Raw genomic sequence first — 27,204 nt, forward strand, 5'->3', positions numbered from 1 at the left:
GCACTCCCCAGTGAGATGAACCCAGTACCTCAGTTGAAAATGCAGAAACCACCGGTCTTCTGTGTCGCTCGCGCTGGGAGTTGGAGACTGGAGCTGTTCCTATTCGGCCATCTTGCTCCACCCCCCTGCCACATTTTCTTAATCCATTCTGTCACTGATGGACATTTGGGTTGATTCCAACTCATTGCTATTGTGAACAGTGCTGCAATAAACATATGTGTACATGTGTCTTTATAGCAACATGACTTATAATCCTTTGGGTATATCCCCAGGAATGGGATGGCTGGGTCAAATGGTATTTCTAGTTCTAGATCCTTGAGGAATCGCCACACTGTTTTCCACAGTGGCTGAACTAGTTTACAGTCCCACCAGCAGTGTAAAAGTGTTCCTATTTCTCCACATCCTCTCCAGCACCTGTTGTTTCCTGATTTTTTAATGATTGCCATTCTAACTGATGTGAGATGGTATCTCATTGTGGTTTTGATTTGCATTTCTCTGATGGCGACTGATGATGAGCATTTTTTCATGTGTCTCTTGGCTGTATGAATGTCTTCTTTTGAGAACTGTCTGTTCATATCCTTTGCCCACTTTTTGATGGGGTTGTTTTTTGTTGTTGTTGTTGTAAATTTGATTGAGTTCTTTATAGGTTCTGGATATTAGCCGTTTGTCAGATAAGTAGATTGCAAAAATTTTCTCCCATTCTGTAGGTTGCCTATTCACTCTGATGGTAGTTTCTTTTGCTGTGCAGAAGCTCTTTAGTATAATTAGATCCCATTTGTCAATTTTGACTTTTGTTGCCATTGCTTTGGTGTTTTAGTCTTGAAGTCCTGGCCCATGCCTATGTCCTGAATGGTATTGCTTACGTTTTCTTCTAGGGTTTTGATGGTTTTAGGTCTTACATTTAATTCTCTAATCCATCTTGAATTAATTTTCATATAAGGAGTAAGGAAAGGATCCAGTTTCAGCTTTCTACTTATGGCTAGCCAATTCCCCAGCACCATTTATTAAATAGGGAATCCTTTCCTCATTTCTTGTTTTTGTCAGGTTTGTCAAAGATCAGATGGCTGTAGATGTGTGGTATTATTTCTGAGAGCTCTGTTCTGTTCCATTGGTCTATATCTCTGTTCTGGTACCAGTACCATGCTGTTTTGGTTACTGTAGCCTTGTAGTATAGTTTGAAGTCAGGTAGAGCATGATGCCTCCAGCTTTGTTCTTTTGACTTAGGATTGTCTTGGCAATGCGGGGTCTTTTTTGGTTCCATATGAACTTTAAAGCAGTTTTTTTCCAATTCTTTGAAGAAAGTCATTGGTAGCTTAATGGGGATGGCATTGAATCTATAAATTACCTTGGGCAGTATGGCCATTTTCACAATATTGATTCTTCCTATCCACGAGCATGGTATGTTCTTCCATTTGTTTGTGTCCTCTTTTATTTCACTGAGCAGTGGTTTGTAGTTCTCCTTGAAGAGGTCCTTTGCATCCCTTGTAAGTTGGATTCCTAGGTATTTTATTCTCTTTGAAGCTATTGTGAATGAGAATTCATTCATGATTTGGCTCTCTGTTTGTCTGTTACTGGTGTATAAGAATGCTTGTGATTTTTGCACATTAATTTTGTATCCTGAGACCTTGCTGAAGTTGCTTATCAGCTTAAGGAGATTTTGGGCTGAGACGATGGGGTTTTCTAAATATAAAATCATGTCATCTGCAAACAGAGACAATTTGACTTCTTCTTTTCCTAACTGAATATCCTTGGTTTCTTTCTCTTGCCTGATTTCCCTAGCCAGAACTTCCAACACTATGTGAATAGGAGTGGTGAGAGAGGGCATCCCTGTCTTGTGCCAGTTTTCAAAGGGAATGCTTCCAGTTTTTGCCCATTCAGTATGATATTGGCTGTGGGTTTGTCATAAATAGCTCTTATTATTTTGAGATACATTCCATCAATACCAAATTTATTGAGCGTTTTTACCATGAAGGGCTGTTGAATTTTGTCAAAGTCCTTTTCTGCATCTATTGAGATAATCATGTGGTTTTTGTCTTTGGTTCTGTTTATATGCTGGATTACATTTATTGATTTGCGTATGTTGAACCAGCCTTGCATCCCAGGGATGAAGCCAACTTGATCATGGTGAATAAGCTTTTTGATGAGCTGCTGGATTCGGTTTGCCAGTATTTTATTGAGGATTTTGCATAGATGTTCATCAGGGATGTTGGTCTTAAATTCTCTTTTTTTGTTGTTGTATCTCTGTCAGGCTTTGGTATCAGGATGATGTTGGCCTCATAAAATGAGTTAGGGAGTATTCCCTCTTTTTCTATTGATTGGAATAGTTTCAGAAGGAATGGTACCAACTCCTCCATGTACCTGTGGTAGAATTCGGCTGTGAATCCATCTGGTCCTGGACTTTTTTTTTTGGTTGGTAGGCTATTAATTATTGCCTCAATTTCAGAGCCTGCTATTGGTCTATTCAGGGATTCAGCTTCTTCCTGGTTTAGTCTTGGGAGAGTGTAAGTGTCCAGGAAATTATCCATTTCTTCTAGATTTTCTAGTTTATTTGCATAGAGATGTTTATAGTATTCTCTGATGATAGTTTGTATGTCTGTGGGGTCGGTGGTGATATCCCCTTTATCATTTTTTTATTGTGTCTATTTGATTCTTCCCTCTTGTCTTCTTTATTAGTCTTGCTAGTGGTCTATGAATTTTGTTGATTTTTTCAAAAAATCAGCTCCTAGATTCTTGATTTTTTGGAGGGTTTTTTGTGCCTCTATTTCCTTCAGTTCTGCTCTGATCTTAGTTATTTCCTGCCTTCTGCTAGCTTTTGAATGTGTTTGCTCTTGCTTCTCTAGTTCTTTTCATTGTGATGTTAGAGTGTCAATTTTAGATCTTTCCTGCTTTCTCTTGTGGGCTTTTAGTGGTATAAATTTCCCTCTACACACTGCTTTAAATGTGTCCCAGAGATTCTGGTATGTTATATCTTTGTTCTCATTGGTTTCAAAGAACATCTTTATTTCTGCCTTCATTTCGTTATGTACCCAGTAGTCATTCAGGAGCAGATTGTTCAGTTTCCATGTAGTTGAGTGGTTTTGAGTGATTTTCTTAATCCTGAGTTCTCATTTGATTGCACTGTGGTCTGAGAGACAGTTTGTTATAATTTCTGTTCTTTTACATTTGCTGAGGAGTGCTTTACTTCCAACTATGTGGTCAATTTTGGAATAAGTGCCATGTGGTGCTGAGAAGAATGTATATTCTGTAGATTTGGGGTGGAGAGTTCTGTAGATGTCTATCAGGTCCACTTGGTGCAGAGTTGAGTTCAATTTCTGGATATCCTTGTTAACTTTCTGTCTCGTTGATCTGTCTAATGTTGACAGTGGGGTGTTAAGGTCTCCCATTATTATTGTATGGGAGTCTATGTCTCTTTGTAAGTCTCTAAGGACTTGCTTTATGAATCTGGATGCTCCTGTATTGGGTGCATATATATTTAGTATAGTTATCTCTTCCTGATGAATTGATCCCTTTACCATTATGTAATGGCCTTCTTTGTCTCTTATGATCTTTGATGGTTTAACGTCTGTTTATTCAGAGACTAGGATTGCAATCCCTGTTCTTTTTTGTTTTCCATTTGCTTGGTAGATCTTCCTCCATCCCTTTATTTTGAGCCTATGTGTGTCTCTGCATGTGAGATGGGTCTCCTGAATACAGCAAACTGATGGGTCTTGACTCTTTATCCAATTTGTCAGTCTGTGTCTTTTAAATGGACCTTTTAGTCCATTTACATTTAAAGTTAATATTGTTATGTGTGAACTTGACCCTGTCGTTATGATATTAGCTGGTTATTTTGCTCATTAGTTAATGCAGTTTCTTCCTAGCATTGATGGACTTTACATTTTGACATGTTTTTGCAATGGCTGGTACCAGTTGTTCCTTTCCATGTTTAGTGCTTCCTTCAGGATCTCTTGTAGGGCAGGCCTGGTGGTGACAAAATCTCTAAGCATTTACTTGTCTGTAAAGGATTTTATTTCTCCTTCACTTATGAAACTTAGTTTGGCTGAATATGAAATTCTGGGCTGAAAATTCTTTTCTTTAAGAATGTTGAATATTGACTCCCACTCTCTTCTGGCTTGTAGAGTTTCTGCTGAGAGATCTGCTGTTAGTCTGATGGGCTTCCCTTTGTGGGTAACCCGACCTTTCTCTCTGGCTGCCCTTAAGATTTTTTCCTTCATTTCAACTTTGGTGAATCTGACAATTATGTGTCTTGGAGTTGCTGTTCTCGAAGAGTACCTTTGTGGCATTCTCTGTATTTCCTGAATTTGAATGTTGGGCTGCCTTACCAGGTTGGGGAAGTTCTCCTGGATGATATCCTGCAGAGTGTTTTCCAACTTGGTTCCATTTTCCCCATCACTTTCAGGCACACCAATCAGACATACATTTGTTTTTTTCACATCATCCCATATTTCTTGGAGGCTGTGTTCATTTCTTTTTACTCTTTTTCTCTACACTTGTCTTCTCACTTCATTGCATTCTTTTGATCCTCAATCTCTGACAGCCTTTCTTCCAGTTGATCGAGTCAGTTACTGAAGCTTGTGCGTTTGCCACGTAGTTCTTGTGCCATGGTTTTCATCTCTATCAGTTCTTTTAAGGTCTTCTCTGCATTGATTATTCTAGTTATCCATTCATCCATTCTTTTTCCAAGGTTTTTAGTTTCTTTGCGCTGGTTACGTAGTTCCTCCTTTATCTCTGAGAAGTTTGATCGACTGAAGCCTTCTTCTCTCGACTCGTCAAAGTCATTCTCCATCCAGCTTTGTTCCATTGCTGGCGATCAGCTGCGTTCCTTTGGAGGGGAGGTGCGCTCTGATTTTTTGAATTTCCAGCTTTTCTGCACTGCTTTTCCCCCATCTTTGTGGTTTTATCTGCCTTTGGTCTTTGATGATGGTGATGTACTGATGGGGTTTTGGTGTGGGTGTCCTTTCTGTTTGTTAGTTTTCCTTCTAACAGTCCGAACCCTCAGCTGCAGGTCTGTTGGAGTTTGCTTGAGGTCCACTCCAGACCCAGTTTGCCTGGGCATCAGCAGTGGAGGCTGCAGAAAATAGAATATTGCTGAACAGCGAGTGTTGCTGTCTGATTCTTGCTCTGGAAGCTTGGTCTCAGGGTATACCCAACCATATGAAGTGTGAGGTGTCAGCCTGTACCAAGTGGGGGATGTCTCCCAGGTAGGCTACTCAGGGGTCAGGGACCTACTTGAGCAGGCAGTCTGACCATTCTCAGATCTCAACCCCTGTGCTGGGAGAACCACTGCTCTCTTCAAAGCTGTCAGACAGGGACTTTTACATCTGCAGAGGTTTCTGCTCCTTTTTGTTTAGCTATGCCTTGTCCCCAGAGGAGGAGTGTACAGAGGCAGGCAGGCCTTCTTGAGCTGTGGTGGGATCCACCCATTTTGAACTTCCCAGGGGCTTTGTTTACCTACTCATGCCTCAGCAATGGCGGGCACCCCTCCCCCAGCCTCACTGCCACCTTGCAGTTAGATCTCAGACTGCTGTGCTAGCAATGAGGGAAGTTCTGTGGGCGTGGGACCCTCCAGGTCAGGTGTGGGATATAATCTCCTGGTGTGCCATTTGCTAAGACCCTTGGTAAAGGGCAGTATTAGGGTGGGAGTTACCCGATTTTCCAGGTGTTGTGTGTCTCAATTTCCCTTGGTTAGGAAAAGGAATTCCTTTCCCACTTGAGCTTCCCAGGTGGGATGATGCCTCACCCTGCTTCAGCTCTCTCTGATTGGGCTGCACCCATGGACCAGCATCGATTGTCCGACACGCCCCAGTGAAATGAACCCGGTACCTCAGTTGAAAATGCAGAAATCACCCATCTTCTGTGTCGCTCACACTGGGACATGGAGGCTGGAGCTCTTCCTATTCGGCCATCTTGGGTGCCCCCCCAGAGATGAGGTTTCACCATGTTGACCAGGCTGGTCTCAAACTCCTGACCTCAAGTGATCTGCCTGTCTGGGTCTCCCATACTGCTGGGAATACAGGTATGAGCCACCCCGCCTGGCCCTGATCTTTTCCTTTGATCTAGTCTGCTGTTGAACTTCATGAGTGAATTTTTCAGTTCAGTTATTGTGTTCTTTAGCTCTATGATTTTGGTTTGGTACTTCTAATATTTTCTATCTGTTTGTTGAAATTTTCACTTTATTCGTGTATTGTTCTTTTGGCCTCAAGAGCATCTTTATAACAATTTTTGAATTCTTGGTTAGGTAAATTATATAACTCTGTTCTGAAGTGTGCAGTTTCTGAAAAGTTATCTTGTTCCTTTGTTTGGAACTTCTTTGCCTAATTCTTTATTTTCCTTGACTCTCTGTGTTATGTCTGCACATTATGCAAAGCAGCCACCTCTCTTAGTCTTCACAGACTAGCCTTATACAAAAGAAGACCTCCACCAATCAGTATTGCCAGAGATTCTGGGAGTCCCTCAAACCTTTGTGCTAGTCCAACCTGCTTTTTGTGCTTTGTAGTCCCCAAGCATATAGGGTATGTTGAATCCTATCAGTGTAGTGCAACAAGTGTAAATGCAGTTGGTTCCTTGGAAAACTCCCAGAAAGTTGGATTGTTGGATGCTACATTCAATTCTGTTTTCTAGTCCAATTCAACTCTTTTTCTTCTTAGGGGAAAGCTGAGACCGGTTTTTTTTTTTTTTTTTTTTTTTTTAATTCCCTTGCTCTGTGCTGATAGGGGGAAATGAGCTATGGCATCTACCAGCGCAAGCCACCATCTCTGTTCTCCCACAGGTGACAGATTATGCTGGGCTTGTCAGAGCTCTAAGACTGGCAAGTAGGAAAACAGTCCTCTAGTGAGCCCCCTCAGAAAAGTTGTGGTGCTTGACATGCAAACCAACTCTTTAACCTCTCTTGGGAGAAGCTGGGAGTTTGAAGGTCTCTTCTTTCTCATGTGTTGCTGTGCCAGAGGTAGGGATTTCAATGAGAGGGTGTCCTGAATCTCTCTACTGGCTTCTGTGAGTCTGCTTTCACATTCGCTCAGGTTGCAAGATACTGTCATTTAATTTCTGGATTTTTCATAAAGGTAATTTTCTGTGAATTATTGCTGAATCAATGTGTGTGTAAGAGGAAGAAAGGTCCAGGGATTCCTATTCTGACATCTTGCTGTTATCATTCTTTGTTTTATATGTTTTTCCTCATATCTTCCATTTCTCTTCTCTTTATGCTCATGTTTTCCTTCCAATATTTCAATAGTTGTATTTATAATAGCTTTCTAAAAGTACTTGTCTGCTAATTCTATCATTCCTGTCATTTATGATTGTGTTTATATGGACTGAATTTTCTCCTGGCTCTGGATCACATTTTCCTGCCTTCTTCATGTTAGTAATTGAGTGCTAGACATCATGAATATTACATTGTTCAGAGTCTAGATTTTGCTGTGTTTCTGCAAAGAAGGTTGAAGTTTGTTCTGACAGGAAGCTAAGTTACTTGTGTATCACTTTGATTCTTTCAAGTCTTATTTTTAAGTTTCGTTCAGGTGGGTCTAGTATAACCTCTAGATAAACGCTAATTTAACCCACTATGAATGCATGACCCTTTCATTATTTACCGAATGTTCCAGTGTTCACTGTGGCTTCTTCGCTTTGGCAGGTCAGAATTCAAATGTCTCCTGGTACATGTCAGTTTGGGAATTATTCCAATTACAGTTCCCTAGTAGCTGTTCTTTGCCTGGCCTTGTGGGGTTTCACCATATGCATATGCAGCTTAATATTCAGCGAAAGACTCAAGGGGACCCCAAGAAGTTTTCTTGGGCTTTGTCTCCGCATAGCACCCTTTCCTCTGGTACTCTGTCTCACAAATTCCAGCTTCATCAGCCTCGATGAACCCTAATTTGTGCCTTCTTAACTCATCAAGAGTACCGTGTTCTGCATGTGTTTACCCTCCCTGTGCAAATGGTGTGGGAAGTACATTCAGTCAGAAGGTTGAGGTAATCACAAGACCTACCTTATTTATTTTCCATCTCTAAGGGATCAAATTCCTACACTTTTTATTGCCCAATGTTTGACAAGAGTTGTTTTATATATTTTGTCTACTTTTATAGTTATTTATGCAGAAGGTCAAATTAGCTGCCATTTACTCTATCATGGTCAGAAAGACTGCTATCACCTTCAAAATTCATTGACTCATAAATTTTTATTCAATGTCTTCTATATTCCCAGTGTGTACTCAATCTCAGATGATATACAGAAGATAAATAAGATAGAATCTCTGACCCTAAGGGACATACAAACAGCTAATGGGAAAAGATAAATAGGTACTAACTCACTGTTCCCTTTAATTGGAATATTCTTTCCAGTTTGTCTTTCTGCTTAGCCAAAAATTGTTCATCTAGCTTAAAGACAACTTTGTGTATGAGGCCATAACTTGGATGGAACTAACTATGCTCTCCTTTGAACATAACAATATCCTGTGCATATTTCTGTCAGTGCTCACTAAACATCTTCTTCTGTTTCTCTGTTTTATATATTACTCTTCCTCACTAAACAGTGAGCTTCTGTAAGACAAATGTCATGACTTTTTTCGCAGTACCCAGCACAATCGCTAGCACAGAGAAGATATCCAAGGCAATAAGTACTAGTAAAAGGAAGGAATGGATGAGTAAGTATACAGATATGAGCTAATTAAAGAATAACAGGTGCTAGAGGGCATGGTACCCACTCTTATGCAATAATTTTTTTTAAAAAGAGATTATGGAGCTTTGGGACAATCAGGAAAGGCAGTGATCTTAATTTGGTGTGACAGGCAGAATAATGCCCCCCCCCCCAAAATGTCCATGTCCTAATGCCTAGAATCAGTGAACATGTTACCTTATAGGCAAAAGGGACTTTGCAAGTGTGATTAAGTTAAGGACCTTAAGATGGGGAGATAATTTGGATTGTCAGGGGGTGCACAATATAATCACAAGTGTTCTTACAAGAGTTATAGAAAGAGATGTGATGGCAAAAGCCAAAAAAAAGGCAAAAAAACAAAAGCACAAAACAATGCATTGTGAGAAAGATTTGATCAGCCATTGCTGGCTTTGAAGATAGAGGAATGGAGCCACTAGTCAAGGAATTTGGGCAGCCTCTAGTAGCTTGAAAAGGCAAGATAATATGTTTGCTCTAGAACCTCCAGAAGAACACAGTAATTCTAAGACCTTGATTTTAGCCCAGTGAGACCCATCTTGGATTTCTGAGCTCTAGAACTGTAAGTAGTAAATCTGTGTTGTTTTAAGCCACCAAGTTTATGGTAATTTGTTATAGCAGCAATAAGAAACTAATACAGTTCAACATAAAAGGCTGGGTTGAATTTTGGCCAACAAAACAATCTTGATTGATGCAAGAATTGAAGACATTTGAAGATCCATGGAATTATCAGAGCAGGGGTTGATAACTCAAATGGAGTGCTACTGGGCAACTGGGAATGAAAACAAAAACATAAATGATCCTTAAAAGTCATGCAGAATTCAGATATGGGGTTGGATGGACTTTAAATGCAGGCCCTGAAAAAACACCATTTCCATATCCAAAGATTTCATGGAGGGCAAACCTTAACTCTATTCTGTTTTTGAGGGAAGTTTCCTCAACCCATTTGCACAGATGAATTTCCTTATAGGCAGCCGTAACAAAGAAGGAGGCTCATGGAATATTCATTCATTTACTTGTTTATTCTCTGCTGAAATATTGTTGAGCTACTAATGCTCTCACTACTATATACATGATCCTTGCCCTCTAGGAACCTATGTATGTAGGTAATACAGTTTGGATATTTGTGCCTATCCAAATCTCTTGTTGAAATGTAATCTCCAATGTTGGAGGTGGGACCTTGTGGGAGGTGTTTGAATTATGGGGGTGGATCCCTAATGAATGGCTTGGGCCATCTCCTTGGTGATAAGTGAGCTCTTGCTCTGAGTTCCCATGAGATGGGGTCATTTAAAAGTGTGTGGCACCTACTCCCCCCACCCAACCACTCTCTTTCTCTCTTGCTTCTACTTTCACCATGTGAAATGCCTGCTCCTGTTATACCTTTTGCCATGATTGAACACTCCCTTAGGCCTCATCAAAAGCTGAGCAGATGCCAGGACCATGCTTCCTGTAAAGCCTGCAGAGTCATAAGCCAATTAAACCTTTTTTCTTTATAAATTACCCAGTCTCATGTATTTCTTTATAGCAATGCATGAATGGCCTAATAGAGCAGGAAAGACGAATAACTTTAATACAAGTATAGCAGGACAGGATTCTTCATTCCTTTAACTCTTCATTTTTTCTCCTTATTTCTGGGGCAGGGGGACAATTTTTTTTTTTTTTTTTTTTTTTTGAAGCAGGGTCTTGCTTTGTTCTCCAGGCTAGAGGGCAGTGGCATGATGATGGCTCACTGCAGCCTTGATCTCCTGGGCTCAGGTGATCTTCCCACCCCAGCCTCCCATGTAGCTGGGACCAGTGTCATGTGCCACCACATCCAGCTAATTTTTTAAATTTTTTGTAGAGATGGGGTCTCACATTGTTTCCCAGGCTGGGAGCAAGTTTTTCACATAATGACACATCAAAGTTTTACTATTAATGATGTTTAATATAAGCAAGAAGAAAGGTTATGTGATTTCTCTATGCTAAAAGAGACTGTAAGAAGCCATTGGATGGAAAGATCCATCAACATCGCCTCCTGTCTGCCAGAATGAAGAATCTCCGGCCTTGATCACAATCAAGATTCCGGACCATTTGGAAAACCTACAGGAAGGGGCTGGAACATGGTAGAAGGGAGAGGAGGGAGACCAGGGGCTGTCATGAGACATGAGTTTTGATTGAACTGAAAGGAAAATCAATAGGTAAAGTGAATAACTCTTTTGTACTACCCTCTGAAATCTGAGTGTGTTTATGATGGACTACTAGTTAGAAATGGGCTATTTTTGCATATCATTTCAAGGTGTTTTGCAAAATAATCATGGTGTTACCTAAATCAAAATGTACTGTATTATAAGAGTGACGAAGTGACATGGGGGTTCCACATTGGTATGATCAGAGAAATATCAAGCATGATTTCTAACCCCCAAATATCTCTCCATAAAGAGCTTAGAACCTGAAATGTTATCATTGATGCCTAACACATTTGTCTTAAACATTACTTTCTTTCCACATTGCTTATTTGAGCGAGCAAGCCACCTTAGTCTTAAAGAGCTGGTGGGATGAGGGGTGGGATTGGCTGTAAGGTGGAAGATGTATCTCTTCATTCTCATTTGCAAAGGCTCTGTTTCTAATCATTTATAGGGATCTCACTATCTAATACTGCTAATCTGGTCTTTGTTCCTCAGAACTCCCTGAATATGAAGCAGAATGCACATGAAAGTGGAGTGCAACTGAATTGTTCTGTGCTAGATTCTAGACAAGGGAGAGATTGCTGCTCAGGCTTTGGTTCTATTGGAAGTAAATCTTATTCTTTGGGTGATAGGCCCTGCCTTTTTAAGTGGTGCAAGATTTTCATTTTGTGTACCTAAAGAAACAGATCTCAAAATAAAACCAGCTACTCAGAATCAATGTAGCTGTGACATGCACAAAATGGATACATGGCCAGGAGTAGTGTTCAATATCAGCCGAGAATAGTGGGCTAGATGCTATCAGTGGGGGCTGCTTTTGGTGCTTCCAGAATAAACTCTATTCAGATATCCCCATCAGACTCCCCCAGAACGTTAATGTTTATCTAGTCCCACATATGTGGTTCTCTTTTCCTCCTTCTCTTCCTGGTGGCTTCCCTGATACATTCAATGCCTGAATGCTTCTCTGAGCTATCTATGGGCAGAGGAAACATAGCAGGGACTGTAGGGAACAGCTCAAAAGTTGTAATAAAATGGCCATGTATTCATTTTGTGCATGTTGTGGCCACACTGTTCCTGGGTAGCTAGTTTTATTCTGAGATCTGTTCCTTTAAGTACACAAAATGAAAATCTAGCACCACTTGAAAAAGTAGGGCCTATCACCCAAAGAATCACAGAGCAGCAAGTGATTCTCGGGTACCTTCCCCTCACCCCCCACATACCCCAGGCCTCTTCCTCCTTCCATTCTCAATCTCTTGATGTATGCTTGTCAGTATAAGGGACACAGAGTTGAGTTACATCATTAAAACAGACCATCATTGGCCAGGCACAGTGGCTCATGCCTGTAATCTCAGCACTTTGGAAGGCTGAAGCAGGAGGATTATTTGAGGCCAGGAGTTCAAGATCAGCCTGGCCAACAGAATAAGACCCTGTATCTACAATATTTTTTTAAAAATTAGCCAGACATGGTGGTGCTGGCCTGTAGACCCAGCTAGTTACGAGGCTGAGGTAGGAGGATCACTTGGGCCCAGGAGGTCAAGGCTGCAGTGAGCTATGATCACACCACCGCAATGCAACCTGGGTGACAGAACAAGGCTTTGTCTCCAAAACAATTTAACAAAATATAGAGGAAAGAATAAGTTTCTGGGGTTTAGGAGGCCTAGTTGAGCCATTATTTAGTTGTGTGACCTTGGACAAATCTCTTTCAATTCCTGGGCCTCAGTAAATAAGGGGAAAGGTAGGCTGCATTGCTAAGGATGTTGAAAGTTCTGATATTCAAAAAGTAAAAAGAGAGCATACACCTGGGCTCTGTGTTTGTATCCCACCTTAGACAAATCACTTGCCCTCTGTGTATCTAAGTTTCTCTATCTAGAATATGGGAGGCTGAACTACATTGTTACTAATAGCCCTGCCAATCCTCGCATTCTATGGAACATTTCCTGAAACCAGACCAGGTGCTGACTTCTGAAAGTCATGAAGCATTTTGGGAGAAGAAAGTTGTCTCTTGCTTCCTGGTGCACGTGCTCGAGTGTCTGGCATAACTCATTGGGTGGGTCCAATTTGCCAACAGATGCATTTTTGTTTGCTTGATTTCTTGTCAAGACAAGTGTGCAATCCATTCTGTGAATATAATTAAAGCGGCTTTAATTCACTTCTCAAGAGTTAGAGATTCTAGTTCTCTCCAAAGGAGGAAATACATTTGCATTGGGAGCTAGGTCCCAGAGGATGCCTACCAGGAGCTGATGAGTGCCTAATGTGAGGATCAGCATTGTGAGGAGGTGATGACCTACATGGTGTGCATTGAGGAATAATAGGGAGACCATCACTATAAAGCATGCTTCTTCCAGTGCTCATCATTATGCCTCTAATTTTCCCATTTAAAAGGCATTCATTGCAATACTGCAGATTTCAGTCAAAGGCTGCAAACTAGTGACCCAGGGGCTAACCAATGCCTGTCCACAGAGCTTACTTGGGCAGCACAGTTTTAAAGATTTGATTTGAATACTTTTAGACAGAGCAGTGTCTCCTGTGAGCCATAAACATCACTATTCCTTTTTGTATGATAGCTTCCTGTTTTATTATGCCCCAGGATACTTGAATGCCAGTGATTTATGTGGTATCAGGTTTTGGCTCCCTACTTTGTAGCTCCTCCTCAGTTGGAAGTTAGATACTCTGGAAGCTGATCTTCTTCCAGCCTCAGAAGTGGGCACTAGGTGGTAGCTTAATGGTTTAAAGAGATTTGATGTTTTCCAATACCTGCCTGAATTCCAACAAGGATTTTAAATCCTGAGATAACCTGGTTACTTTACCCATCCAGAGGGTTCTAATCTGTACCCTCTAGGGTCCAAATGTGGAGTTCCCCAGTGTGGGTGACTGCTAGCTCTGGCACAGAGGCTCAAACAGTTTCTCCCAAACCTAGTCATTGCTGGGGATGAGAACAACAGCTAACAATGGACCGTGGTCACAGAAGCACTTCCTACAACTGGACTTTGGCTTGAGAGAGAAGATGAAAAAGAACACTGTGGCTTGGCATGGTGGCCTGTAATCCCAGCACTTTGTGAGGCCGAGGCAGGCAGATCACTTGAGGTCAGGAGTTCGAGACCAGCCTGGCCAACATGGTGAGACCCCATCTCTACTAAAAATGCAAAAATTAGCCAGGCGTGGTAGTGCACGCCTGTAATCCCAGCTACTCAGGAGGCTGAGGCATGAGAATCACTTTAGCCCGGGAGGCGGAGGTTGCAGTGAGCCATTATTGAGCCAGTGCACTTTAGCCTGGGTGACAGAGCGAGACTCCATCCCTCCACCCATAAAAAAAGAACATTGAATAATTGTTTTATGTTTTATATTATTTAAAATTCTCTTTAATTTTCCGGGGCTTGTAAAAAGCCTCTGGAAATGGCGTTCAGACCCAAAGGTAAAGCTTTCCCTGGAGTAAGGTAAAGTTTTCCCTGGAGTGAGGAGAACTCTTTCAGGCCATGTGCAAAATGTTTTCTTTGAGTTCACCAAGTATTTAACTGCTGACTTGTTTTTCCAACTCTCAACCTCAAACTTCCCTCTAAGTCAGCCTGAAGAGACTTAATAGGAGATAAACAGTAAGTCATTCAGGCTTGTCTTGCTTCCCAAGTAACCCTGTGGGCTCACCTTCTGCTCTGGAAATGGAGGTGCAGAGGGAACAGACACATGAAAGTGAAACTGGGACTTGTTGTAGGGAAGTTGTTAATGGCAGAGGAGTTCTGAGAGCAAAACAAAATCCTGTCACCATCTGAACCTCAACCTTCACGACCATCTGGGCAACCTCCCCCCACCCCATTTTATTGGCATTTTGTTATCTTTTTCTTCAAGAAGGATAAGAAAAGCAATACTATTCCCCAACAGAGGAGGCCTACAGCTATGCCTGAAAGTCAAGAAATTTAGTGTCCAGTGGTCAGTAGCCACTTCTGCCTTCTGGCCCTGCTACCCTCTCTCCAAATTTTCATTTTTAGTTCCTTTACTCATCCAGAAAAAGTTCAGTGATGTTTAAAGAAGGCAGACAACTGCATAATTCATCTAAGAAATGCTCATTAGGTTCATTTCAATTAAAAAAGAAAAGTTTGGGGTCTTAAGAAGCATGCCTCAATTCCCCAGGTAACCTTCCACTTAATCCTTGAATATATGTTCACCAAGATTTTGCCTCTGGCCACCATTTCTTCTCCCGCTTTGTACTTCAAGTACCATCTTTCCATGATTTTAAGAAATCATGTATTTTAAGACATTGATTTAATAATAGCTTTACAACATTCACTACATTCTATTTTAGAAATTGCTTAGTATCAAGGAAGTATGGTATCATCTTTCTGCTGATATTCCTGAACTTTTGTCTGCACCTCTGACCCTTCTCCTGAAGTTATGTAACTAACTGTCTACTGGAAGTCTTCATTTACCAGTTATTTACCGAGGACTTACTATGAGTCCAGACACTGTTCAAATCCCTGTGGGTGCAGCAAAAATAACACACATAAAGTCACTACTCTTGTGGATTTTATATTCTAATTGGGAAGGACAGATAATAAATAAGTACATGGTACAACCAATAATAGTAATCATAATAAGTTATATGAAGAGAATGAGCCCTGCTACTATAAAGGAGAGTGACTGAAAAGGGAGGATGTTATAGCTAGGGTGCTTACTGAAGACTTTCCCAATGAGGAAACATTTGAGCAGAGATCTGAATCATAAAAAGGATCCAGCTACATGCAGATCTGGGGAAGAACATTCCAGACAGAGTAAACAACAAATATAAAGGTCCTGAGGTGAGAATGAAAAGAAAGTCAATCTGACTGAAGGGCAGTGGGCAACTGTGATCTTAAGAGAAAACGTAGAATAATTAAGCAGTAACCAGGATTGGGCCTGAAGGTCAGGGCATAAAGTTTGTATTTTATTTTAAGTACTATTCATATCAGCATTATTAATAATAGCCAAATGGTGGAAATGACTGAAATGCCCATCAACAATTGAATGGATAAAATGTGGTATATCTATACAATGGAATATTATACAGCTATAAAAAGGAACAAAGTACTGATAGATGCTACAACATGAATAAACCTTGAAAACACACTAAGTGAAAGAAGCCAGACACATACTATACAATTTGTACATTTAAAATGTGTAATTTGGTGGTTTTTAGTATATTCACAGAGTTTGGTAACCATCACCACAATCAATTTTAGAACACTTTCATCACCTCGAAAATAAACTGTATATATGGTATATTTTATTTAACAATAAAATTGTTAAAATAAAGAACTGGGTTTGGGACATGTTAAGTTTGAGGAACAAGTAGGTCCTCAAATATTGGGTAGGTCATTGTATACATGAGTCTAAGAATTCAGAGGGGAGATCCAGGCTGGAGAAATAAATATAGGAGGGTGTTTTTCATCTCTTTAAACTCTATTTCTTCTCCCTCATTCCTAGTGAAGATGGAGCTTTTAGTGTGATGATGTGCCAATAACTGGCTATTAAGAACTGAATATTGCCAAGAAGAAAGGTCTTGAGAATAATTCATGCTGAAGGCTCCAAAAGACATCAAGGAGGCCTCTAAAGAGCCATTGAATTGAAGGATCTACCATAACTCTATAAGAATGATGATTTCTGAGCCCTGACATTTACTAATTGTGTCCTAGGATTCTATTCATAAGTTCCATTATGAGTCTGTTACATATACCTCTTTGTTTTTATTTTAGGGATTGCTGTAAGATTTATCATCTGCGTCTTTAACTTATTAGATTTTCTTTTCAAATAATGCTGCATCAGTTCACATAAAAGAACCTTAGAGCAATATATTTTCCACTTCTCCTCTGCCCTTTGCAATATTGTTGACATAAACTTTATATCTACATGTTTCTGAACTATATGACGCACACTGTTATTATTTTTGCTTTAAAGTTAGTTACCTTTTTTTTTTTGAGATGGAGTTTCACTCTTTCTCCCAGGCTGGAGTGCAGTGGCATGATCTCAGCTCACTGCAACCTCTGCCTTCCGGTTTCAAGCCATTCTCCTGCCTCATCCTCCCGAGTAGGTGGGATTACAGGTGCCCTCCACCACGCCTGGCTGATTTTTGTATTTTTAGTAGACACGGGGTTTCACCATGTTGGCCAGGCTGATCTCGAGCTCCTGACCTTGTGATCTGCCTGCCTTGGCCTCCCAAAGTGCTGGGATTACAGGCATGAGCCACTGTGCCTGGCCTAAAGTTAATTATCTTTTAGAGAAATTTAAAATGAGAAAACAGTTTGAAACTATCTGCCCACAGAAGCTCTTTAGTTTAATCCATTATCCTTAGCAAACTAACACAGGAACAGAAAATACTACATGTTCTCGCTTTTAAGTGTGTCCTAAATGATGAGAACACATGGACACATAGACGGGAACAACACACACTGGAGCCTTTTGGAGGATGGAGGGTGGGAGGAGGGAGAGGATCAGGAAAAATAAATAATAAGTACTATGCTTAATATCTGGGTGATGAAATCATCTGTACAACAGAAACCCATGGCACAAGTTTACTTATGTAACAAACCTGGACTTGTACCTCTGAACTTAGTTAAAAGAAAAAATCTGCCCACATATTTTCCATTCTGGAGCTCTTTATTCCTATGTTTAGGTCCCAATTTCTATCTGGCATAACTTTCCTTTAGGCTGAAGAACTTCCTTTAATGGTCCCTGTATTACAGATCTATTGGCATGAAGTCTCTTAGCTTTTGCTTGTTAAGAAATAGTATTCATTTTGCTTTAATTTTTGAAGAATATATTCTTGAAGTATATTTGAAACTTAAAGATTAGTTCCTATCTGGCTTGCATGGTTTGTGCTGAGAAGTCTGCAGTCATTCTTATCTTTTTTCTCTGGTATCTTATGTGTCTTTTTTCCTCAGGCTGCTATTGAGATATTTTCCTTAATCATGACTTTTTGGCAATTTTATTATGATGTGTCTTTGTGTTGTTTGCTTGGTGTTTACCCTTCATAAGTTCACTGGGATTCTTGGATCTGTGGCTTTATGCTTTTCATGAAATTTAGAAAAAAATGTGCTGTTATTTCATCAAATACATTTTCCACCTTCTCCTGTTGCTTCTTTTTGGGACTTCAGTTACATGTAGATTACATTGCTTGATATTGTGCCACAAATCTCTATTCTTTGTTGTTACTGTTTTGGTACTTTTTTCTTTCTATGTTTCATTGTAGTTAGATTCTCTTGCTATGTCATCAAGTCACTGATATTTTCTTCTGAAGTGTCTAATTTGCTATTAAAGTACAAACCTTTCAACAGCACACTTCAATTTATGATTACTTTTCATATTACATATTGTATTTTTCAGATTTAAAAGTTGCATTTGTTTCTTTTTTATATCTTCCCTCATTATGTTTATAAGTTTTCCTTTATTTTTTGAGCATTCTTAAAATAGCCATTTTAATGTTATTATCTACTAGTTTCATTAGCTCTCTCATTTTTTTTTGTTTTATTTCTATTGACTGACTTCTCTCCTAGTTGTGGGTAACATTTTCCTTTTTCTTGTATGTCTAATAATTTTCAATTGAGAATAGTATGTTGCTGAGTGTCTGCACTTGGTTGTCTTCCTTAAGAAAATGTTGGGCTTTGCCTAATAGGCAGTTATGTTACTGTATCCAGTTCATTATGATACTTTTGAGTCTCATTTTGAAGTTTTGTTATAGCAGATCTATTGCATACCTTACCCACTGCTTGCTTAGCCCTAATAAAAAAAAATGTTCCTTCATAAGCCACTACCAGATTCCCTGGGTATTCAATAAGTTCTCGCTCCTTTATCTGGCTGGAACTTAAATGTCTCCTATACTTGGGTGAACTCTGTAAATTTTTCAGCTCACAGCATCCTGGTAGTTGCCTTTGTCTTGAAACATGGCATTTTACCATATGTATTTATGTGGATGATTCATAAACAGAACTCAGGGTTATGCCTATGCAGATTTCTGAAGGTCTTTTCCTGCATGTCATCCTCCTCTCCTGTGCTCTTGTCAAGAAATTCCACTCATCTCAGCTTCCATAAACTCTAGTCTCTGTCTCCTGAATTCAGTGTCTGCTGTACTCTGCTCAAGTTCCCTCTTCTTGCAGTATGGACAAGAAAGTAGGGCTCACCTCAACTGTTATATTCCATGATGGATCACAGTTCTGCGCCTGAAAATAGTTGTTTCACGTATTTTGTCCGGTTTTCTAAATGGGTATAATAGGGCAACAAGTTTTGTACTAAGTACTCCACCATGATAGAATTCAAAGCCTCTCAAAGTACTACTTTTACAAAACATTTTTAAAGCACATTTCTGACCTGGTTCTTTCTGGTCTCTGTGCCTTTGCTCATGTCCAAATCATATTCATTCTTCAAGACCCAGTGTATGCTATCTCCTTGATGCAACATTTAATATACCCCTGCCAGAAACAATCTCTCTTTACTTTGCTCTCCAGTGCACATTTATGATTTCCTTCATTCACTCATTTAGGAATTAAACAATCATATAATGAGCACTTTCCATGTTCCAGGCACTGTGCTAGGCCCTGAGGATATGGAAATGCAAAGTCCCTTTTCTTTTGTTGAGCGTGGAGACTATACATTGTGATATTAATACTGTTGTGGCAGAAGGATGCCGACTGGACCACATAAGCACACACTGTGGAAGGACAAGAAGTCTGCTGGAGGAATCCACATACAGAAGGTTTATTAGTAGAAGTGATAATTGCTAGGAGAGGCAGGAGGGAAGAGTGTTCCAGGTGAAAGGACTAACATGTACTCTTAATGTCTGTGTAAATCCAAGTCACACTATTACTCTCAATCCCCCACTGCTTTGTAAGCTCCTGGAGTATAGAGATTGCGTTTTGTTTATCATACTTCCCACACCCCCCGCCCCACGCAGACTCATAATATAAACACCAAATATAACACACTGCAACACATAGTATTTAGTCAGTATTTGGGGGTATAAAATTAGAATAGCTTATTTTTCTACAATAGATTTATGATCAGAAAAATACTTGGAAATGCCTAATCCTCTCACACTGGGTATACTCACTGGACTGAGAAGTGTTCCCCCGAGATTCATTGATCTCTAAGACATAGTGACATCCCCTTTTTCAGCATTATAGAAGTAAGAGTCTCCTATATATAGCTAGGACATGATATCTATACGTGGCTACTGCAGATTTTTGCAATAGCTTCAGAGCTTCCATGTAGACATCATAAATAATGTCTGTAGAGAAGTTCTCATGTTGGCATATTATCTTAGGTCAAAATGAATCAGTTTGACTGATAATCTGGCTAATTCAGCTCAAATCTTGTGTTTCTGTCTTTATTACCTAGGTGACTGTCTGAATCCTTTGATTGGGTTTTGACATGACTTAATTGCATGTGCATTATTCATGTCTGTCAGCCTCACACTGAAAACCAACATTCTGATTTCTGTGTTGCACTAGAAAGGGGTCTGTATACCTGGATTCTGTTTTCAGCTCTGCAAGTCTCATCACGTCTTTGAGACTCTCTCATAGAGATAATAATACTTAGAACATCATTAGTATTTTCATGCCTCATATTTGTAGTGAAAGTATTTTTAAATCATATAAAGTGCTTCAAGATGTCTGAAGAATCATTCTACACATGCATTCATGTATCACTTAATGACAGGGATATGTTCCTGTCATTAACTTTGTCAGAATTTTCTCATTGTGCAAGAAAACATAGAGTGTGCTTATACAAACCTAGATGGTATAGCCTACTACAAACCTAGGCTGTATGGTACAGTCTCTTGCTCCTAGGCTACAAACCTGTACAGCGTGATACTGCACTGAATACTGTAGGTAACTGCAACACAATGGTAGGTATTTCTGTATCTAAACATATAAAAGGTACAGCAAAAGTACCTTACTAGACAAGGAAGGGCATTACATAATGGTAAAGGGATCAATGCAGTAAGAAGAGCTAACTATCCTAAATACATATGCACCCAATACAGGAGCACCCAGATTCATAAAGCAAGTTGTTAGAGAATTACAAAGAGACTTAGACTCCCACACAATAACAGTGGGAGATTTTAACACACTGCTGTCAATATTAGACAGATCAACGAGACAGAAAATTAACAAGGATATTCAGGACTTGAAGTCAGTTCTGGACCAAGCAGATCTAATAGACATCTATAGAACTCTCCACCCCAAATCAACAGAATATACATTCTTCTCAGCACCTCATCACACTTATTCTAAAATTGACCACATAATTGGAAGTAAAACACTCCTCAGCAAATGAAAATGAATGGAAATCATAACAGCAAACAGTCTCTCAGACCACAGTGCAATCAAATGAGAACTCAGGATTAAGAAACTCACTCAAAACCTCACAACCACATGAAAACTGACCAACCTGCTCCTGAATGACTACTGGGTAAATAACAAAATTAAGGCAGACATAAATAAATTCTTTGAAACCAATGAGAATGAAGACACAACGTACCAGAATTTCTGGGACACATTTAAAGCAGTGTGTAGAGGGAAATGTATAGCCCTAAATGCCCACAAGAGAAAGCAGGGAAGATCTAAAATTGACACCTAAACATCAAAATTAAACGAAGTAGAGAAGCAACAGCAAACACATTCAAAATCTAGCAGAAGACAAGAAATAACTAAGATCAGAGCAGAACTGAAGGAGCTAGAGACACGAAAAACCCTTCAAAAATCAATGAATCCAGGAACTCATTTTTTGAAAAGATCAACAAAATAGATAGACAGCTATCCACACTAATAAAGAAGAAAGAGAGAAGAATCAAATAGATGCAATAAAAAATGATATAGGGGATATCACCACTGATCCCACAGAAATACAAACTACCATCAGAGAATACTATAAAGTCCTCTATGCAAATAAACTAGAAAATCTAGAAGAAATGGATAAATTCCCGGACACATACACCCTCCCAAGTCTAAACCAGAAAGAAGTCAAATCCCTGAATAAACCAATGACAAGTTCTGAAATTGAGGTATTGATTAATAACCTACCAACCGAGAAAAGCCCAGGACCAGATGGATTCACAACCGAATTCTACCAGAGGTACAAAGAGGAGCTGGTTCCATTCCTTCTGAAACTATTCCAAACCATACAAAAAGAGGGAATCCTCCCTAACTCATTTTATGAGGCCAGCATTATCCTGATACCAAAACCTGGCAGAGACACAACAGAAAAAGAAATTTTCAGGTGAATATCCCTGATGAACATCATTGCAAAAATCCTCAATAAAATACTGGCAAACCAAATCCAGCAGCACATCAAAAAGTTTATCCACCATGATCAAGTCGGCTTCATTCCTGGGATGGAAGGCTGGTTCAACGTACGCAAATCAATAGATGTAATCCATCACATAAACAGAATCAATGACAAAAATGACATGATTATCTCAATAGATGCAGAAAAGGACTTTGACAAAATTCAACACCCGTTCATGCTAAAAACTCTCAATATACTAGGTATCAATGGAACATATCTCAAAATAATAAGAGTTATTTATGACAAACCCACAGCCAATATCATACTGAATGGGCAAAAACTGGAAGCATTCCCTTTGAAAACCAGCACAAGACAAGGATGCCCTCTCTCACCACTCCTATTCAACATGGTATTGGAAGTTCTGGCCAGGACAATCAGGCAAGAGAAAGAAAAAAAGGTATTCAAATAGGAAGAGAGGAAGTCAAATTGTCTCTGTTTGCAGATGACATGATTGTATATTTAGAAAACCCCATCATCTCAGCCCAAAATCTCCTTAAGCTGATAAGAAACTTCAGCATCTTAGGATATAAAATCAGTGTGCAAAAATCACAAGCATTCCTATACACCAATAACAGACAAGCAGAGAGCCAAATCATGAATGAACTCCCATTCACAATTGCTACTAAGAGAATAAAATGCCTAGGAATCCAACTTACAAAGGATGTGAAGGACCTCTTCAAGGAAAACTACAAACCACTGACTGCTCAAGGAAATAAGAGAGGACACAAACAAATGGAAAAACATTCCATGCTCCTGGATAGGAAGAATCAATGTCGTGAAAATGGCCATACTGCCCAAAGTAATTTATAGATTCAATGCCATCCCCATCACGCTACCACTGACTTTCTTCACAGAATTGGAAAAATCTACTGTAAACATCATATAGAAGCGAAAAAGAGCCTGCATAGCCAAGACAATCCTGGGCAAGAAGAACAAAGCTGGAAGCATCACACTACCTGACTTCAAACTATACTACAAAGCTACAGTAACCAAAACAGCATGGTACTGATACCAAAAGAGATATATAGACCAATAGAATAGAACAGAGACTTCAGGAATAACATAACACATCTACAACCATCTGATCTTTGATAAACCTGACAAAAACAAGCAATGGGGAAAGGATTCACAATTTAATAAATGGTGTTGGGAAAACTGGCTAGCCATATGCAGAAAACTGAAACTGGACCCCTTCCTTATACCTTATACAAAAATCAACTCAAGATGGATCAAAGACTTAAACGTAAGACCTAGGACCATAAAAATCCTGGAAGAAAACTTAGACAACACCATTCAGGACATAGGCATGGGCAAAGACTTCATGTCTAAAACACCAAAAGCAATTTCAAGAAGAGCCAAAATTGACAAGTGGTATCTAATTAAACTAAAGAGCTTCTGCACAGCAAAAGAAACTATCATCAGACTGAACAGGCAACCTACAGAATGGGGGAAAATTTTTACAATCTATCCATCTGACAAAGGGCTAATATCCAGAGTCTACAAATAAACAAATTTACAAGAAAAAAACAAACAATCCCATCAAATTAGTGGGCTTCAGGTGTGACTCTGTAGAAATTAGCTTTTGTCCTTGAGCAAGTCATTTTCCTCTTTGTAGCCTTAGTTTCTTCATCCCTCCTTTTTGAGATATCATTCTGGGTATCTTAACTGAAATTCTTTTCATCCTTTGAAATACATAGTGCTATTAGGATGCCATCTTAGTCTGTTTGTGCTGCTATAACAAAATACCTGTACCTGAGACTGAGTAATTTATAAAGAGTAGAAATTTATTTCTCACAGTTCTGAAGTCTGGGAAGTCCAAGACCAACTGGCACTGGCCAGTTCAATGTCTGGTAAGGGTTTGCTCTCTGCTTCCAAGGTGACACCTTCCCACTGCATCCACACATGAAGGAAGTGAGAAGGGTCAAACACTAACTATATCCTCACGTGGTAGAAGGGGCAGAAGAGCAAAAGAGATAAACATGTTCCATTGAGCTCTTATTATAAGAGCATTATTGTCACCCATGAGTGTGGAGCCCTTATAGCCTAATCACCTTCTAAATGCACCTACCTCTTTATAGAGTTGCATTGGAAATTAAGTTTCAACGTGAATTTTGGAGGAACATAAGTATTCAATCCACAGCATTCCACTCCTGCCCTTTCCCACCCACCAAATTTATGTTAAAATACACAAATATTCCTTCCCAATAGGCCTAGAAATTTTAACTCATTCCAGCATCAACTTTAAAGTCTGAGTCCAAAGTCTCATCTAAATATTGTCTAAATCAGGTATGGGTGAGAGACCCAAAATATGATTCATCCCGAAGCAAATTCCCCCTCTAACTGTAAGCCTGTGAAATCAAACAAGTCACATGCTTCCAAAATAGAATGGTGGGACAGGTTTAGGTTAAACATTTTCATTCCAAAAATATGCCAAAAAAGAAGAAAGGGATAATAGGTCCTGAGTAAGTCCAACCCCCAACAGAGCAAACAATATTCAATCTTAAGGCTGGAGAATAATCTTCCTTTATTCCATATCCTGCCCTCTGGACACCCTGGGGTAGCATTTGGGTTCCCAAGGCTCCAGGCAACCTTGCTCCCATGGCTTTGCTTGGCACAGCCATACTGAAGCTCTGCCAAGTAGAGTCTTGTGCCTGTGACTCTCCCAGTCTACAGTTACATGCTGGTGGCCCTAGCTCTAGAGTTCTCGGTTCTTGGGATCACTCCTGCTCCCATGGATCCAATGGACATTGCCCTAGTGGGGACTCTCTGTAGTGGCCCACTAGGCACCACTAAGCATTGCTTTAGTGGAAACTCTCTGGTGCCTCTGTCCCTGTGGCATTTCTCTGCCTTGGCCCTTAAGCTTTCCAGGGAATCCTTTGAAATCTAGGTGAAGGTAGCCATGCCCCCAGAGCTCTTGGACTCTGTGTGCCTGCAGAGTTAGCACCACGTGGATGCTATGAAAGTTTACCCCATGTGCCTCCTGGAGAGGCAGCCTAAGCTGCAGCTGGGCTCACTTGAGCCACATCTGGAAAGACTGAAGAGTGCTGCATCGGAATACATGGAGCAGAAACTTGACACTTCCGTGGGCAGTGAAACTTGAGGACCCAAGATGATGCCTTCTCATTGTATTCTCACTTAATGGAAAGATGGAAGAGATAAACTGTGTCTTCATATGGCAGAGGAGATAGAAGAGATGGATGCTGTGTCTTCATATGGCAGAGGAGATAGAAGAGATGGATGTTGTGTGCTCATATGGTGGAAGAGGCAGAAAAGCAAAAGAGATAAACTCACTCTTTCAAGCCTTTTCATAAGGGCACTAATCCCATCTATGAAGGTGGAGCCCTCATGGCCTAATTACCTCCTAAAGGCCCCACCTTTTAATACTGTTGCATTGGAGAGTAAGTTTCAACAGGAATTTTGAAGGGACACAAACAGGCAAGCCCTAGGAGATGTTCAAGTGCCTTAGTTGAAGTTCAATATTTTTAAAGGTCCAGGTCCAACATTTAGATGTTGAGATCAACATTTTAGCTTTTAGATGATAACAAAGACTCCAAAAAAGGAGGAGGGAAAATGGGAGGCTGATATGCACAGAACTAAATCTATTGACCCACAACCCAAAGATCAAGCTGAGAATGTTAAGACAGGAATATCTATGGAGAATAAAGGAGTGTGATTCTGAAATTTTCGTTTGGAAGCTGAATTTTATTTCTCTGGGAAGTAGGGCACAATATCCAAGATGGAGGACAGGGATACTTATGTCCAACATTGCCCCATATAAATATAAGCTTTACATTAGGGCATCACAAAAATAATGGGCAAATTATTGCTGGAGGCTTTCCCACGTATACATTAATAACCTAGTGCCATCATTTTGAGGAACACCAAGAGAGTCAGCTAGATTCAGTCCATATGACAGCATCCCTGGAAATATTTCCCAGAGGGAATGGCCATTTGGAATTTTGATGGTGGTAGCATCATTGGAAGGCTCAGTGACAGTTTGTATTAGCAGTAGCAATGGAAAATATAACAGTCCATAAACATTGTATAGCAATGGGTAGACTCCTTAAAACAGAGTTTCTCAACCTTGGCACTGTTAATGTTTGGAGCTGAATCACTTCTTGTTGTGGGGAGCTGTCCTGTGCATTGTAGAATGCTGAATGCATACATGATCTCTATCCACTAGATGCCAATAGAATTCCCCTAGTTGTGACAACTGAAAATGTGTTCAGACATGGCCACATATCCCCTTGGAGGCAAAATTCCTGATTGAGAAGCAGTGCTGTAGGGAATGACAGAACACTAAGAGTAGATTGAATCTCAGTCCATCAGGGTGATCCATGGATTCCTTGCAGCATCTGTTTTAGCACCTCTCACCTAGATATGCTAAGAACAATCCGAGATTCAGTGGCTGAATGCAAAGTGGAGGAGAAAGTAGTGAGTAAGGCAGTCTGGGCTTCTACTTCCCCTGTAAGCCAGGAGGAGAGATTTCCATTGTTGAATACAAAGAACCAGGCTTTAGTTTCAGACAGACTTGTTTGTACAATACTCTGTCACTTTCTGTTGTTGAGTCCTCATGAAGTGGCACCACCTCCCTGAATCTGTTCCCTCAACTGTATCTACACAAATTTGATTTTTATTTTGTTATTTATAATCACAACCTCCTTCGGAGGAGGGTGCTTCTCTCCAAGTGACATTTTAGAACATATTAAAATGGGGGGAAAATACCCGACAAAGTTGTATGAGAATGAGAGATAATAGATATTAATGAAAGTAAATAGAGCACCTGAAACTAGGCCTGGCACATGTGCTGATTCTATAAAGGATGACTATTGTTAAGTTGAATATTTCTGAAATTTAATTGGTGGTGGCTTAATCAGATTTACTATTTTGCCTTTTTTTTTTTTTTTTTTTTTTTTGGTAGTGCAATTTGACATCACCCACCTATTACATTAAGAATCCTTTCTTTAATCTCCATCTCCACCTGCCAACTATATCTAGAGAAGGTTATCAGTCTGTGACCTTTTGCTACTTTCAGAGTAACCATGGGGGCTCAGGGCCTCTCTTCTCGTAATCC

General features: G+C 40.0%; 1 protein-coding gene across 1 annotated transcript in view; it reads right to left on the reverse strand.

The window, feature by feature from the left end:
• MBNL3 (muscleblind like splicing regulator 3) overlaps window positions 1-27,204 on the reverse strand; it is a 161,098-nt gene that overhangs the window by 43,486 nt on the left and 90,408 nt on the right. The gene's annotated exons all lie outside the window — the stretch shown is intronic.

Source organism: Theropithecus gelada, chromosome X, assembly GCF_003255815.1.
Source record: "Theropithecus gelada isolate Dixy chromosome X, Tgel_1.0, whole genome shotgun sequence".
NCBI classification, from domain to species: Eukaryota; Metazoa; Chordata; class Mammalia; order Primates; family Cercopithecidae; genus Theropithecus; species Theropithecus gelada.